This window comes from Kogia breviceps, chromosome 5 (genome assembly GCF_026419965.1).
Source record: "Kogia breviceps isolate mKogBre1 chromosome 5, mKogBre1 haplotype 1, whole genome shotgun sequence".
Classification (NCBI taxonomy): Eukaryota; Metazoa; Chordata; class Mammalia; order Artiodactyla; family Physeteridae; genus Kogia; species Kogia breviceps.
The window spans coordinates 73,352,935-73,368,009 of NC_081314.1; the positions used below are offsets into that span (position 1 = coordinate 73,352,935).

The following is a 15,075-nucleotide window of genomic DNA, read 5'->3' on the forward strand; positions in this document are numbered from 1 at the left end:
AAATACATGGAATTGATCAGGTTATTATTTTTCTCTTCAAAGTTTATGTTTTCCCAACTCAGATAGAAAATCTAACCTCAGGAACTATATACCAGATTTTCTAAAGGTAAGAAAATGTTAAAATGGACACAATTTTTAAATTATACTCTCCCTTCATATTGGGGGAAAAGAAGTGGATTCTAGTTCATCAACTGTGAATTCTGGATTAAATATCCTTCTATCCCAATCTTTGCAAGAGAAACATTAAAAGCCTATTTAGGATTTTATACTCTAACATGTTGTGACTCTAAGGATTTACTACATTTGTTTCACCTATACTTTCTTTTTTCTTTTTGTCTTAATTATTTTAAAGCAAAACCCCGACTTTGTTATTTCACCCCTGTATCAGTCAGTATTTATATCCTTAAAAAATTATCTGGATATTTTCCTGTATAACCAAGTTTCTCCAATTGTCTTGAAATATGTTTTTACAATTAATTTTTTTCAAACAGGAACCAAGTAAGGTCCACATTTGCCAGCTGGTTATGTTGCTTACATCACTTTTTATCTAAAACAGCCACACTATTACATATTGTTGATCTGCTAAAGACAACAGATCACATGCCCTCTAATACTTCCAACATTCTAAATTTTCTTTGCTGTTTGCTTTGTGATGTTGGTTTATTTATTTCTCTATCCTTAGTATCCTTTTTTTTTTTTTTTTTAATTTATTTCTGCTTTGGGTCTTCATTGGGGTGCAGGCTTTCTCTAGTTGCAGTGAGAGGGGGCTACTCTTCATTGCGGTGCGTGGGCTTCTCACTGTGGTGGCTTCTCTTGTTGTGGAGCATGGGCTCTAGGCACACGGGCTTCAGTAGTTGTGGCATGCGGGCTCAGTAGTTGTGGCTCATGGGCTCTAGAGCTCAGTCTCCGTAGTTGTGGCACACGGGTTTAGTTGCTCAGCAGCATATGGGATCTTCCCAGACAAGGGCCCGAACCCGTGTCCCCTGCACTGGCAGGCAGATTCTTTATCACTGCACCACCAGGGAAGTCCCTTAGTATTCTTAATATATTAATTATTGGCCCTACAGATATGCTAAAATTTGGGATTAGATGTTTGGTTTGTTTTTGACAGAATAGTTCTTAAGTGGTGCCATGTATCCTGAATCATGTTCGGAGACAGGTAATATCTGATTGTCCCTTCTTAGTGATGTGGTGATTGATTGTGCAGTTAATTCAGGTCATAATAGCCTGCATATCAGAAGGTTGACTTAACACAGCTCTCTGATTTTTGGCCACAAATAATCTAAATCCTTCCAGCTAGTGACATCAAGGTATGGATCAAATGACTGTGCATAACCCCTTTCTTGGATTCTGAGATAGGGCACTTAAGATCTGGGAAATTAATTTAGATGTGCATGTGTATTCTAACACAGGCATATTAACCACATTTTAAAAGTGAAGAACTGACTCACAGGGATTATAAAGAGTAATGGAATCTGAGAACCACCCCCCTTTAACTCTCCATGAAAATACCCTTGAAAGGATACAGATAACAAGGAAAAAGCAACAGTGATTCCAGAAACTAAGCATAAAAAGAATGGAAACAGCAAAATTATGGAGGGATATCTTTAAACTTTGATGACATTACATAAATGTCATTGAGAGCTGATGTATCGTTTAACCCCTAAACTAAAAGAGCACTGGTACAATTTTGGGCAAATCCCATTCATATCCCCTAAAAAATGAATGTGAAATTTAACTTTATGCAGATCTGAGTTTAATTCCTGGATTCTTGCCTCATCTGCTCTGTAATTCTAGGGAAGTTACTTCATCTCTATAAGCTCCTATTTCTTTATTTATGAAATATGGAGTGGATTTCATTACTTTCCTCAGAGTCTGCATGTAGGAATTAAACTGGAGAATGCATGTATGTATAATAGTATCATGTTGTTTCAAAATAGGTTTTATTATTATTTAGAAATGGTAAGGCTAACAGACATAACTGTCATTGAAAATATAGTTTGTTATACTTATGGATGTCAACTTTACTGTGGTTTCCATGGGAAGGAACAGGTAAAGCAGGTTAAACTTTTTTTTTTTTTTTTTTTTTTTTCAGTATGCGGGCCTCTCACTGTTGTGGCCTCTCCCGTTGCGGGGCACAGGCTCCGGATGCGCAGGCCCAGCGGCCATGGCTCACGAGCTTAGTTGCTCCGCGGCACGTGGGATCTTCCCGGACCAGGGCACGAACCCGTGTCTCCTGCATCGGCAGGCGGATTCTCAACCACTGCGCCACCAGGGAAGCCCAGGTTAAACATTTTTAAGATTGAATAGTTTGAATAATTCCATTGGCTCTGGGGTCTCTAGTTTTCTGGTACCCGACCCTGGGGTGATTAAGGCAGGTGACTAGTGGCCCAGAATATGAGAATCCAATAGAAAAGTTAGTTGGGCTGTGGGCTCTGGATTGCACTTAAAAGGCATGTGGGCAAATTATTGTTTTGAATTTTTCATCCCTTCTCCACTGATCTAAATGATACTGTTTTTTTTTTTTTTTTTTTTTTTTTTTTTGCGGTATGTGGGCCTCTCACTGTTGTGGCCTCTCCCGTTGCGGAGCACAGGCTCCGGACGCGCAGGCCTAGCGGCCATGGCTCACGGGCTTAGTTGCTCCGCGGCATGTGGGATCTTCCCGGACCAGGGCACGAACCCATGTCTCCTGCATTGGCAGGCGGATTCTCAACCACTGCGCCACCAGGGAAGCCCAATGATACTGTTTTTATATATCAGTTTCTCCTTTATTCATAGATCTATTTTTCATCTGTGCATTTTTTTCCCATGGGTCTCCTGTATCCTTTCTTCCTGTATAGCTTTTCAATATATACTAATGGTTTTAAACTTTTTCTTTTGAAATAATCTTAGACATGCAGAAAAGTTGAAATAATAGTAGAGTTATGTATATGTTTCAACCAGTTTCCTTTGGTAATATCTTTTTAAAATTTAAAAAAAAATTTTATTGGTGTAGAGTTGATTTACAATGCTGTGTTAGTTTCACATGTACAGCAAAGTGATTCAGTTATATATATATATATACACATTCTTTTTCAGATTCTTTTCCCATATAGCTTATTTCAGAATACTGAGTTGAGTTCCCTCTGTTATACAGTACATCCTTGTTGATTATCTAACTTATATATAGTAGTGTGTATATGTTAATCCCAAACTCCTAATTTATTCCTCCCCCCCACCTATGATAACATCTTTAATAACATATTACAATTGTCAAAACCAGGAATTAATGTTGTTACGCTGCTATTAACTAAATGCAAGCCTTTCTCAAACTTAACCAGTCTTTTGCCTAATGTTATTTTTCTTTTCCAGGATACAATTTTAGTTCTTATATTGCACTTAGTTGTTGTGTCTCCTTACTCTCCTCTAATCTGTGGCAGTTCCTCCCTTTCTCCTTCTTTCCTTGTCTTTTATGATGTTGGAATTTTGGATGAGTTCTAGTCTGTCATTTTGCAAAATGTTTCTCAATTTAGGTTTGTCTGATGTTTACTCATCATTAGATTGAGATTATACATTTAAAAAGATAATACACAGAAATAATGTTATGTTCTCAGTGCATGGTATCACTATACCTTCTGATTGGTTATGTTAATATTGATAACTTGGTTAAGGAGGTGTCTGCCAGATTTCTCCATTGTAAATTACTACTTTTTCCTTTATAATAAATACACTGATCTTAAGTATAGAGTTCAATGAGTTCTGACAAATGCATATATCTAGATAACCCACACACCTAAGATATGGAACATTTCCATCCCTCTAGAGCATTTGCTTATGTGGCTTCCTAGTGTCCTCTCCATAGCAACATCCCCAAAAGCAACTCTTCTGATTTCTTTGACGTATTTCTGGATTCTCTCTGCTAAAATTTGTTAAGGATATTTGGATCTATGCCCATGAATTATATTGGTCTATAATTAAACTGTCTTTTAATGTGCTTGTCTTGTTTTGGTATCAGGATTATTCTGGCTTCAAAAAAAAGTTGAAAGATACTTCCCTTCAGTTTTCTGAAAGAGTTTATGTAATAATGGTATTACCGTTTTCACAAATATTTAATAGAATTCATCACCGTAACTACCTGAACCTCGAGTTTTGATGGTGGGTAGGTTTGCAGCAATGAATTCACATTGTTTAATAGATACATGGTTATCAAGATTTTCTATTTTTTTGTGGGTATGTTTTGATAGTTTGTGTCTTTCAATAAATTTTCCATCTAAGGGGACTTCCCTGGTGTCTCAGTGGTTAAGAATCCACCTGCTAATGCAGGGGACATGGGTTTGAGCCCTGGTCTGGGAAGAGCCCACATGCCGCGGAACAACTAAGCCAATGCACCACAACTACTGAGCCTGTGCTGTAGAGCCTATGAGCCACAACTACTGAGCCGGCGTGCCACAACTATCGAAGCCCATCTGCCTAGAGCCCGTGCTCCACACTGCAATGAAGAGTAACCCCCTCTCTCCACAACTAGAGAAAGCCTGCATGCAGCAACAAAAACCCAACGCGGCCAAAAGTAAATAAATAAATAAATTTATTTTTAAAAAATTTCCATCTAAATTGTCAAACGTATTGGCACAGAGTTATCAACAAAATTGCCTTATCATGTTTGAATGTTTGTAAGATCAGTAGGGATGTTCTCTCTTTCATTCCCAACATTGATAGTTTGTGCTTTTTCTCTTTCGTCTTGATCTACAGAACTATGGTTTTATCCAAACTGATGATCTTTTCAAATTATTAACATGTGAATGTGTTTTCTTTTTTGTTAGTTTACTTTCTATTTCACTGGCTTCCACTTTTTATTATTTTCTTCCTCTTATATTTGGGTTTCTAGCTTCTGAAGGTAAAAGCTTAGAGTATTAATTTTAAAATTGTATTCATTGTTAATATAAGTATTTAAAGATTACAAATTTCTATTTCAGTGCTGCGTTAGTTGCATTCCACAAATTTTGCTATATTGCATCTATAAATTGCTTTCAGTTGTTTCATACTATCCCACATGTCTTTCCACTTACGTTACTGTCTGCAACTCTCAAGGATGAGTGACTCATGATGTCTCCAATACTCTAACACCCAACACAAATACTGCTTCAGTAATTCCTAATATCATATCCTTGTATTCTGAGAATTTCTTTGGGGTACATATCCAGGAGCAGAATTTTTATCATATATCTAACTACCTTGCTTCACTCTATTAATCATTTGAAAATTTACGAAAAACATAGTTTTTTTCTCGATTTCCATGTAAATGGTGTTTCATTTGTGCTTAAAATGCTGGTTTTCTTCTTTTTCAGTCCACATATCTTTATTCTTTTTTTTCTGTCCCACTACAACATTTTTTTTTTTTTTTTTTTTTTTTTTTTTTGTGGTACGCGGGCCACTCACTGCTGTGGCCTCTCCCGTTGCGGAGCACAGGCTCCGGACGCGCAGGCTCAGCGGCCATGGCTCACGGGCCCAGCCGCTCCGCGGCATGTGGGATCTTCCCAGACCGGGGCACGAACCCGCGTCCCCTGCTTCGTCAGGCGGACTCTCAACCACTGCGCCACCAGGGAAGCCCCCCACTACAACATTGACTAGAAGTGTTAATCTTTGTCTTAATCCTAGTTTTGAAAAGACTGTACCTTAGACATTTATGGAAAGTATTTTGTAGTTTCCTGTTTTCAGTCTAAGCTCCTTCCTAGTGTACCATTGTTTTAATCATTGATGAATATTAAACTTTAACAAAACATTTCTAAATATACTGTGATTATTATATGGTTTTTCCCCTTTAATATATTTTTGTAATGATTTTTTTTTCCAAATTGAATTCAGTGTACATTGCTGGATAAGCATAATCTTGCCATAATGTTTTTTTAAAATATATTGCTTTATATGTTTTTCTCTTTTTTTGGAATATATGTTCAGAAATGAGATTAGCTTGTTATTTTTCCTCTCTTGTTATATCCAAATCTTGTTTGGGCATTAAAGTTATACTGGTCTCATAAAGTTGTGGAACAATCTCTGATATTTTGTTTTCTGGAAAACTTTGTAATTCTGTCTCTTGAATCTTTGGTATGTTTCAACTTGAAAAATAGCTGGGTGTGTGAGAGTGTGTATGTATACGTGTGATTATTTAACAGTAATATGTCAATTTTCTTCTTTTGATTTGATCCAGTTTTTGTACGTTTTATTTCTCTAGGAAGTTGTTCATTTATTTAAAATTTCAAAATTGGCACATACAGTTGTTCATTTTGTTTTCTTAATAGTTAATCTCTGCTTCATCTAGAGCTATACTCCTTTTATTCCTGTTATTATTTTTAGCGAGTTTCTTTCCTTGTCATAAACATTTCATTTTACTTTTTTTTAACCTCAAAGAAACATCTTAGAATTTCCGCAACGATTTGTTTTCTTTATTTTCTTCTAACGTATTGTGTTTTAATTATTTTATTTTATGCAACATTAAATTGAATGCTTTCTCTTTATATTAATCATATAAAGCTGACTGCCACCAATAAAAAGAACCCCAGTCAGGAAATTTCCAACATAGAAACCTCCTTCTTTCTCACTTTATATCCAATTAACTTACATTCTGCAAAATGATTTTCAAACTCAAACCCCTCTGACTACGTAGGGCTTCAGAGTCCTTCACATGATCTTTGTATCCAGGCTTTAGGCAAAGAAAAGAGAGCATGTGTGGAAAAAGCTCTTTATTCCTCAGGGATGGCAATCATTACATCCATTCACATTTACTGATGAGACCTATTGTTTGGCCACAAGTCTCTGTAGTAAAGCTGGGAGAGGTAGTCTAGCTGTGGACTAAGCAAAAAGAAAACACATATATTAGTCAGCATTGGGCCAGCCGTGCCAGAGTCCATAATTGTACTCACCAAATATCCACTTTCTCCTTCTCTCCATGCTGACATCCCCCTGAGAAATATCCCAAAGACACACCCCGTCACTGTATACTGCTCAAAGTCCAGGATCTTCAGGTGATTTGCTGTCCTCTTCTGCAGATTTGAACATGATTCCTGTTCCAGGAGCCAATAAGTAATAAAAGTAGTTATCTGTTCCCTTCCACACACATTGCCCAGTGTTAAAACCAGGGACAGAAAAACCACTCCACAGCTCTGATTCAGAAAGGGGAAGAATAGGAGACATAAAACCACCATTATTCTGGTGTTAATTCAAAAATCCTCCTGAGCAATCTTAACATGGACAGTACCCTCCTGTCCCTATTTTGGAGGTGTGAGAAGTTCTTTGCATTCTTAGAATCAAGTAGGTTTCGATTCTACTCTGGAGAGGAGTCTTCTATCTGTGGCTCTCTGGGGCCCCAGACTCTAATCACTGTTCAATTATTCCTCTGTCTGTTGTTAGTCCCACTTTCTTTTCTATTTCATCATCGTCACCAAGGATGAGGTAGCAAAGCCCTCTTTGACTTTGTCAGCGGCTGCTGACCACCATAATACTCCCCTGTCCTTTGTAGCCCATCCCTGCTCCAGGTTAGTGGGTCAAGCATTATCAGAATTTGTTCCCCACTAACCAGTCTGTTTTGACCACAATCTCTTATCCCATTGGAGCTCTGGATTATGGCTAGGACAGGATTTTACTTACTTTCCCAGTGGACTTCTCTCTCCAGTGTATGTGGGTGGTGTAGTACTTGCTCCCCTAGATCCCTCCTTGCTAGGTTGCAGTGGCTTGGCTGCTTTCTTGACCTCAAAGTGGCAGATCTTGAAAGGTAGCCTTCTCCATAGAGCTACTATCTCCACATTCTGTTGATTACTCCCTCGCCTCTCCTCTTCAGTTCAGGAGCAATAATGGCTCTCTGCTGTTCCTGACCCCAGGGTCAGTTTACCATCCCTCTTTGGATTCCCTTAACCCTACCTATACCTTGGTAAACATGTCTTTATCCAACTCTCCTTTATTGCCTTATTTGAGCACACCCTCTTACTCTTATTGAGACATAAATGATGATGTAAGAAAATCTGACTCTGAATTCCAACTCTGCCACTTGCTTTAAGGACAAGTTTTGTGACACAATTAGTGATTATTTTGCACAAAATTGTTTTGCATGATATAATACTAACAGTATTTCTTGTGCTTGAGCCAAACTAAAAGTATATATAACACATGAGTTTCTTGTGGTAGGAAGGGAAACTTCCACATTTAAAAATAATGTTTAGTTTTGGCTCTTCCAAAAAGCAGAGCTTGAGACAGTCTTACATGTGTGAAGAGATCTTAGGGAACCAGAGTCATGGAACTGCAAGAGTAAACTGGGAAAGAAAGGAAGACTAATCCAAAGGTGCATTATTGACTTGGTTCTGCTATGAACAACCAGAACTAAATTTCCCTGCAGAGTTTCTGAAGATTAAGAATATGTCTCAGAACTGTCAGTCTAAGGACATTCGAGAGAGGGATTTTTATCCCCCGACTCCTGTCTACCACACGGTCAAGCAAGATCTTATCTCTCTAGCTGTTCCAGAAAGGCTGCATCTGCTCCCACATAAGAGAAGCCCTAGGGAAAAAAGCAAGAAATGAGGAACTGTTAAGATATATGTGAAGACTGCTGGTTGTTACACAGATAGCCAGAGCCAAAAGGTGGTGGGAATTTTTAAATTGGCATAAAAGTTGTCCAACCTATTACCACCCCTCAACTTGATCATTTACATAAGCAGAGGTCAATTTACAAAATGTTTGTTCAATGAGAACATGCAAACTATTCTTTCATAGTCGCTTTAGATTTCATTCCTTTTGATAAATACAAAATCGTCAAACTGTCATTCAAGTAAGAATTCTGATTTTTGAGCTAGGAACCTTGATGCTGGAGGAGACTAGGAGGATTGTTCTCTGGGCGCCAAGACACATACTGTTCAAATAAACTGTGACAGTCATAAATGCTTCCTCTAAAATTTTATGGCTTCCATTAGTTTTGTATATTGATACAGACTTGCATTTTCCATTTGTTTGATTATTATAATATTTTCTGTTGTGGTTGTAAAAATGTCTATAACACTTATAGCATTGCAGAGCACTTGAATTTTTTTTTTAATGACAAATGTTTATGTGTGACTTTTCCTTTGCATAAGTTTATATCCAAATTTTAGGACTAACATATAATCTAATATGTTCTATTTGATCTCATCACTCAAATTTCTAAATTGCCACTCCTCCCCATCCCACCTCTGTCATAATTCTCAGTAGGATTCAGGTGAACTCTAAGATATGACAAATCCTCTTAAAAATAGATATACTGTTGAGCATCTTTTCATGTGCCTCTTGACCATCTGTATGTCTTCCTTGGTGAAATGTCTATTTAGGTCTTCCACCCATTTAGCTTGATTGTTTGTTTATTTGATATTGAGCTCCATGGGCTGTTTGTATATTTTAGAGATTAATCCTTTGTCTGTTGTTTCATTTGCAAATATTTTCTCCCATTCTGAGGGCTGCCTTTTCGTCTTATTTCCTTTGCTGTGCAAAAGCTTTTAAGTTTAATTAAGTCCCATTTGTTTATTTTTGTTTTTATTTCCATTACTCTAGGAGGTGGGTCAGAAAAGATCTTGCTGTGGTTTATGTCAAAGAGTGTTTTTCCTCTAAGAGTTTTATAGTGTCTGGTCTTACATTTAAGCCTTTAATCCATTTGGAGTTTAGTTTTGTGTATGGTGTTAAGTGGTGTTAGGTAGTGTTCTAATTTCATTCTTTTACATGTAGCTGTCCAGTTTTCCCAGCACCACTTATTGAAGAGGCTGTCTTTTCTCCATTGTATGTTCTTGCCTCCTTTGTCATAAATTAGGTGCCCATATGAGCATGGGCTTATCTCTGGGCATTCTATCCTGTACCATTGGTCTATTATTAGAGAAATGCAAATCAAAACTACAATGAGGTATCACCTCACACCGGTCAGAATGGCCATTATCAAAAAATCTAGAAACAATAAATGCTGGAGAGGGTGTGGAGAAAGTGAACACTCCTGCACTGTTGGTGGGAATAGAAATTGATACAACCACTATGGAAAACAGAATGGAGTGCCCTTATAAAACTAAAAGTAGAACTACCATATGACCCAGCAATCCCACTACTGGGCATATACCCTGAGAAAACCATAATTCAAAATGAGTCATGTACCACAATGTTCATTTCAGCACAATTTACAGTAGGCAGGACATGGAACCAACCTAAATGTCCATCAACAGATGAATGGATAAAGAAGATGTGGCACATATATACAATGCAATATTACTCAGCCATAAAAAGAAACGAAACTGAGTTATTTGTAGTGAGGTGGATGGACTTAGAGTCTGTCATACAGGGTGAAGTAAGTCAGAAAGAGAAAAACAAACACCATATGCTAACGCATATATATGGAATCTAAACAAAACAAACATACATGGTACTAATGAACCTACTTGCAGGGCAGGAATAAAGAGGTAGACATAGAGAATGGATTTGAGAACATGGGGTGGGACGGCGAAGCTGGGGCGAAGTGAGAGTAGCATCGACATATATACACTACCGAATGTAAAATAGTTGGCTGGTGGGAAGCAGCAGCATAGCACAGGGAGATCAGCTCGGTGCTTTGCGATGACCTAGAGGGGTGGGATAGGGAGGATGGGAGGGAGACTCAAAAGGGAGGGGATACGGGGACACATGTATGCATATGGCTGATTCGCTTTGTTGTGGAACAGTAACTAACACAGTATTGTGAAGCAATTATACTCCAATAAAGATCTATTAAAAAAAAAAAGATGTACTTGGTTTGGTTTGGTTTACTTGGCCAGTATTTAAAAGTAAAACTTCACACTTATGAAGAGCATATAAAATGTTAAAACACAACTTAATTTAGTGAAAGTGGACATGCAAATTAACTTTTTTGACAGTTTTACTGAGATAGGTGGCTTGTAGAGTCATTATGCTTTGTTGCAAGTAATACGATCTTCTCTTTATAGATTAAATTCCATTTTTATTTTTAAGACCTGTAATTGTTGAATTCAATCTTGGAAATCAGAGATGCAGAAGCTATTAAACTCTTAAGTCATTGGGAGTACTTTAACTCATTTCAGATTAAGCATTTTTCATGTCTTTTCTCAGTACACAAGGAATATGTGCCACCTGCAGGTAACTAACTTGATAGCAAATTCACACTTGTAGTCTCTCCTTACACATCACCTCCCGATGATCACAGGAGTACCTGTCTTTTTCATCTCCTTCTCGTTCCCGCTTCCTCTCCCGCTCAAGATGTGCTTTATTTCGCTTCACAAATTACCAAAACTAATATAAGAAGAATCAGAAAATTGGAACAGCCCTGTGTGTTAAATAAATTAAATTTATAATAATAAAATTCCTCACATAGAGAACTCCAGGCCCAGATGGATTCATTGGTGAATTCTATCAAATATTTAATGGAAAAAAAAATCCAGAATATACAAGCTCCTTTAGAAACTAGAGAAATAGTGTGCCTTCCACATCTATTTTTATGAGCCAGCATAACCCTGGTATCAAAATCAGTCAACAACTTTACTTGAAAAGAATATTACATATGAGCATAGATACAAAGTGATAGAGATGCAAATTTTAGCTTTATTGCTAGTAAAGCTGTTGATATACATCTCTCAGGTCTTTTCATCTCTCAGGTCTTTGGTTTAGAGTCACACACATCTTTATCTTAATTAAAACAGGTGTGTATTGTACATATTGTTTTATAATATTTTTATTAGATTTTATGCCATGAACATTTTTTCATGTCATTAAATATCCATCTATAACATAATTTTTAGCTCTTCTCAAAGTAATGCCTATCTGTTTAATCAGTTCTGGTTGGCTTTATAGAAGTACGACTTCTGAGTATTTTACACATTCCTTGTTCTGTGTATTAAAACACATACACACACACAATACGAAAAATTCCCTTTATAGTTGAACATAATAATTTTTTTCTTTTAAAAATTATTTTGGTTTATTTGATCTAAGTTAATCTCTTTCTATCCTTTTTAACAGAGCGTTAGCTTTAAAAGAGTTTTACAAAAGGGTTTTGGAAAAAAAGTATGACATAAATCTTTCAGTATAATAATAAATAGGCCAAAACTAGTGAAAAGATGAAAAATGAGCAAAACACCTCATTATGTTATAAACGTTATAAAAAGTATCAATATTTGAAAATTACCAGATGCTGGTCTAGGGCTATCCAAGTTTTAAGTACATAGTATAAATTTTGAGGAAATGAAGCCCAAACTGTCTGTATGGCCCTGTCTCTCTCTGCCTCTCTAAAAAGAAATTTGCGTGACTCTATAACTCGTTTAAAGTAATGATATGTCAAATATTGAGTCCTATGCATGTATTTCAACTTACGCTAAATCATGGGGTGCATCAGGGGGAGAATGGAGGCATCACCAAATTTTTATTAGATATGATTGTTAAAAGAAAAAATCAAAATAATATAAAATTTTACACTTATATAAAATAAGGGACACATCATTGACCATGACTGGAAACTGAGAATTAACAGGTTTATAATGAGAGGAAATCATATTTTGATTCATATATACTTAGTGTGAAGTGACTAGTGAACTCCAAAGAGAAATGACCAGTCTAGATTCGAACATTAGATTGGAGGTCAGCTTAGAAATTGGAGCATTTGAATAACCTTTTTATCTTTTAAGAAAAAATTTTAGTAAGAAATTTCCCTGGAAAAAAAAATAGTGGTTTATTACATTTCTGTTTTCACATGTTTTTTGAATGCAAAAACCACATATTTATTAAACATATGATTAACTTAAAAACACCAAATCAGTTTGTTTTAAAATGCTCCTCATCTAAAACATTGGACAAAACCATCACTCCAAAGTGAACTGAAAAAACAGTTTACAAGGCAAACACTGACAGACGTATGGACAGGCACTACCAAAAAATGATATTTGTTCTTTAATTAAATAATGCCATTCTCAAGTTGCGTAGGGCAGTCACCTTGACAGATTCCTTTTTTATAAATATTCATAAATAAAAAATGTCTAGATATTCTAAAGAGCTGCAAACATTAATACCTTACAACAGCAGCTTATGTCTATTTTCGTAAAAAAGCACTAAAATCCTCTTCCATTGCAAGTCATTTATTTCTCTGGTGCAAGTGAGCAAGGTCACTACAATATTAACATCTTTGCTAGAACAATGTAGATAAGGTATACACATCTTAAATTTGGTAGCTCATAAAAGTTAGGATGCAATTTTTTTTTTGATGCAACAGAAAAATAAATAAGTAAAAATTAAATACTTTAACCCAATATTTGGTATTGACAAATCAGTAGTGTCAACTTCATATACAAAGGACCACACAATCTGGTTTTTAAAAAATCCTCAATGTCATGGTATTTGGGGTAAAAATATTTCAAATATTAAATGTTTCCTTTTTGCTTAAAGGAACATAATACAAACACCATCTAGCTGCAACCATTCAGCTCGGGTAAAGTGACCATTTGGTCCATGGCACAAGTTACATAAATCACACTTCTGTCAAACTGAAACCTTAGGTTTATAAGATTCCATGTTTATAAGCTACAATACACACTGACTAAGAGATCAGTCCCTCACAGTGTTTTAGAAAAATATATACATTTGTCCTTACAGATGTCAAAATGTTACTCCATCATTTGTTCAAAAAACAAAAAGATGCACATTCATACTGTGAAGTTATTAGAAAAATACTCTTGCAAATAAACTATATAAAGATAAAATACACTTCAAAGGTATGTGGGTTGTTTTCTGTTTGTTTGTTTTACAATATTCTATAAAGTGCAGAGTAATCCTAAGGGAAAAATTACTCCCTATAACATAGTTTAATTACAGCAGCTTTTGTAGAGCAATACTTAGAGGAAGTCGGACACTTCCGTTTCCTCAGGAAGAGAAGGATGGAAGAGGATCTTCCGATTCAGATTTTTTGTTTGGCCATAAGTCTACTTTCTTCAGGAATGGTTGCTGATGCCAAATCTCCATTAAGTGTATTTCTTGAACAGTGAACAGGTCTATCTGGGTCTTCGAGAGGAACATCATTACAAGAATCTGTATCTGTGTAGGTTCTTCAGCGCCGCTGGGAGAGTCGGTGAAGCGTGGACACTTTCTTTTATAGAGTGGCTACTCCTCTCTGAACTGCAAGAAACAGGGTGGCTGACAGGACGCTTCGCTTCATCATTTGAACAGGAGAAGGTGACACAGGAGAAACTAAGGGATCCGGATGGCACAGCTGAAACATCTCGGGTTTAAACTTGGCATTCGCTATCTTCACACATTCCTCAAGCGTTGTGATGAATGTATTACACGTCGCCCTAAGTAGAGAAGAGGCTTCATTCATGTTCTCTATGATGGGAGATGAATGATTCTCATCATGGTGAACAAATTCTTGGATCGTATGAACTTGCTTCATTAGGAGGTCACAGTAGAGGTGAAGCTCAAGACATTTTGGTTTTCAGAGATTCACTGTTTCCACTTATTTCTTTTTCTTTTTTAGTCCTAGTATCAGACAAACAGGCTTTGGAGCTCCCCAGAACAACCAGCCACCTTTGTCTTTCAGCTGCATTTACTGCCTTCATGAAGAAATGCTGCTCTCCTGGAATGATTAATTCCATTCTTGTGTTGTCTGCTGAATGGACTTTAATTTCACAAACTGCCATCTTTATATACTTCCTTTGCTCCCTTTGCAAACATCATCTTGTGAATCATAGTAGGACAGGATTCCATTATCTAAAATAAACCAACGAGGCTGCCAACCGGTGAGATAGTTGGTCCACTTGTACAGAACTCCTTCCATGCTTCAGAGGCCGGCGTCGCGCATCCTCCTGGCCCGGAGCCGGCCACGGTGAAGGGGGAAACGCGGGGCCTAGGCAGCCCCTCCCGCCCCGCCCGGGCCCCTCCCCCGGCGCCCCCAGTCGGCACCGAGCATCCCTCAGCCCGCGCGCGCTGCCGGGACGTGGCTGCCCTCAGAGGCCGGGTCAGCGGCCGCCGCGCGGTGCTTGGGGGCCTTGAGACATCCCCGGGCGAGCCCCGGCGGCGGCGGCGGCGGCGGCAAGGTCGGGACCGCGGCCGGCC

The 15,075-nt window shown here is 37.5% G+C and overlaps 1 pseudogene; it reads right to left on the reverse strand.

Annotated features, from left to right (window-relative positions):
• Window positions 1–13,887: 13,887 nt before the first annotated feature.
• Window positions 13,888–14,807, reverse strand: LOC131757442 (pleckstrin homology domain-containing family A member 3 pseudogene; annotated as a pseudogene).
• Between the last annotated feature and the right edge of the window lie 268 nt (window positions 14,808–15,075).